This window comes from Gossypium arboreum, chromosome 6, assembly GCF_025698485.1.
Source record: "Gossypium arboreum isolate Shixiya-1 chromosome 6, ASM2569848v2, whole genome shotgun sequence".
NCBI lineage: Eukaryota > Viridiplantae > Streptophyta > Magnoliopsida > Malvales > Malvaceae > Gossypium > Gossypium arboreum.
In genome coordinates this window covers 63,365,632-63,368,670 of record NC_069075.1, presented here as the reverse complement: position 1 = coordinate 63,368,670, position 3,039 = coordinate 63,365,632, and the positions used below count along the sequence as shown (strand labels likewise).

The 3,039-nt window shown below is 37.2% G+C and overlaps 1 non-coding gene across 1 annotated transcript; it reads right to left on the bottom strand.

The window, feature by feature from the left end:
• Window positions 1-315: 315 nt before the first annotated feature.
• LOC128294840 (small nucleolar RNA R71) lies at window positions 316-422 on the bottom strand. Its single transcript, XR_008285147.1, has one exon. It is a non-coding gene; the product is annotated as a small nucleolar RNA R71 (small nucleolar RNA).
• Window positions 423-3,039: the final 2,617 nt, after the last annotated feature.

Here is a 3,039-nt window from a genome sequence, read left to right as displayed (position 1 = left end):
TATAGTTAGACCTGCTATTGCTGCGAATAATTTGAACTAAAACCTAACACAATTCAGATGATACAACAGTTTGTTCAGTTTGATGGTTTGCAGGTTGAGGATCCCAACATGCACTTGGCAAATTTTCTTAAATTTTGTGATACATTCAAAATCAATGGCGTTTCTGGTGATGCCATTCATCTTCGGTTATTTCCCTTTTCACTGAGAAACAAAGCTAAACAGTGGTTGAACTTGTTACCACGAGGGTCTATCACTACTTGGGAACAAATGACTGAGAAATTTTTACTAAAATATTTTTCGCTGGCCAAAATGGCTAAATTGCGTAATGATATCTCTTCTTTTGTGCAGATGGATTTAGAAACACTTTACGATGCATGGGAGAGATACAAGGACTTACTGAGAAGGTGCCCTCACCATGGGTTACCACTTTAGTGCAAGTTCAAACTTTCTACAATGGTGTGAATCCCTCGACAAGAAAAATGATTGACACAGCTGCTGGCAGAACCATCAAAAATAAAACACCAGAAGATGCCTATGAATTCGTAGATGAGATATCACTAAACAACTATCAGTGGCAAGTTATGAGGACAAAGCCAACAAAAATAGTTGGCATCTATAACATCAATTCAATCACCATGCTCTCTAATCAGGTAGAAGTTCTCAATAAAAAAGATTGATAGTTTTCTTGGTTCTACGCAGGTACTTCCAATATTGAGGTGTGACTCAAGCGGAGGAGGTGTGCATACAGAATACCAATCCTTCAATCCTACAATTGAAGAGGAACAAGTCAACTATATGGGTAACAATAACTTTAGATGTCAAAATAACCCATATAGTAATACTTATAATGCAGGTTGGAGGAACCACCCAAATTTCTCTTGGGGTGGTCAAGGAAATCAAAAGCCACAAAATCCTCAGGGTTTTCAACAGCCACCTTATCAACAGTAGAAGAAACCAAACCTTGAAGAGATGCTTTCTAAATTCATCTCGGTGTCAGAATCCCGTTTCCAAAATACCGAGATAGCACTTAAGAATCAACAAGCATCGATCCAAGGAATCTAAACTCAGATAAGCCAGTTGTCTAAACTAATCTCAGAAAGACCACAAGAAAAATTATTTAGTAATACCAAATCCAGTCAGCATGTCAAAGTAGTTACACTAAGGAGTGGGAATGTGTTAGCAGGATTTGAAAAAAAGTTAACACATGAAGCCATAGAAAGCGAAATGAGGGAAGAAAAACCCGAAAATAGTGACAAACTAGTACTGGAGGAATATTCACCACCGATTCCATATTTAGCAAAATTAAAAAGAGATTGCATTGATGCACAATTCGGTAAGTTTCTTGAACTTTTTAAGCAATTACATATCAACTTACCTTTTGTTGAAGCTATCTCGTAGATGCCTATATATGCAAAATTTTTAAAGGAGCTTTTAACAAATAAAAGGAAGTTTGAGGACTTATCTACAGTAGAACTCAACAAGGAGTACTCCGCTATACTCCAAAATAAGCTCCCAACCAAACTAAATGATCCAGTAAGTTTTACTATCACTTGCTTAATTGGTAATCTAAATATTGAAAAAGCACTAGCTGAATTAGGCGCTAGTATTAATTTGATGCCCTATAAAATGTTCAAACAGCTTGGTCTTAGGGAACCTAAACCCACTAGGATGAGTATTCAATTAGCCGATAGATCTGTTAAATATCCCAGGGGTATTATAGAAGACGTACTCATAAAAGTAGATAAATTTATATTCCCTGTCGATTTTGTTGTGCTTGACATGGATGAAGATGTGGAAGTACCCTTAATTTTAGGGCACCCATTCCTAGCCACTACTAGAGCCATGATTGACGTGGGTGACGGTAAATTCGTACTTAGAGTAGGTGACAAGGGAGTAAGTGACGAGGAGTAGGTGACGAGGGAGTAGGTGACGAGGAAATGATCTTTAAATTTATAATGCTAAGAGATTCTCTAGGGAGCAAGATAATTCATGTTATTTCATTGACTCTATTGATCATATTACTCAAGACTCTTTTCAAGAAATTGTACAAGAGGAGACGACAGAACTGTGTCCAGCTCAAGATGAGGAGATAGGTGAGGAACCTAATAACCATGCGTCAAGACAAGTAGAATACGAGGGTATTAAGATCAACGATGCACTTAAGCAAAAACCCTCAATTCAGGAGCCTCCCAAACTGGAACTTAAACAATTACCAAACCATTTAGAATATGCATTCCTTGGAAATAATTCTACATTACCAGTTATTATTGCTTCTAATTTGCAACCCAAGGAGAAAGAGGAATTAATCCAAGTATTAAAAGAACATAAAAAGGCCATAGCATGGAAAATTTCTCACATTAAAGGAATCAATCCTTTTTTTTGCACCCAAAAAATTTTAATGAAAGATGAATACAAACCATGTGTGCAAGCTCAAAGACGTCTGAACCCCAACATGAAGGAAGTTGTAAAAGCCGAGGTAATTAAACTTTTAGATGCTGGAATTATTTATCCTATTTCTGACAGTTCTTAGGTAAGTCCAGTGCAGGTTGTCCCCAAGAAAGGAGGCATAACGGTTGTGACCAGCGAGAAGAATGAACTAATCCCAACAAGAACGGTTACAGGATAGAGAGTTTGTATAGACTACAGGAAACTAAATGACGCCACAAGAAAATATCACTTTCCCTTGCCATTCATTGACCAAATGTTAGAAAGATTATCCGGACACATGTATTACTACTTCCTAGACAGACTCTCTGGTTACTTCCAAATCCCAATAGCTCCTGAAGATCAAGAAAAGATGACATTCACATGCCCATATGGTACGTTCGCTTATCATAAAATGTCGTTTGGATTATGCAATGCCTCTACTACTTTTCAGCGCGGTATGATAGCTATATTCGATGAACTCGTGAAAGATATCATGGAAGTCTTCATGAATAATTTTTCGGTATTCGGTAACTCTTTCCATCTCTGCCTTAAAAATTTAAAATGAGTTTTAATAAGATGTGAAGAATCAAACCTTGTGCTTCACTGGGAGAA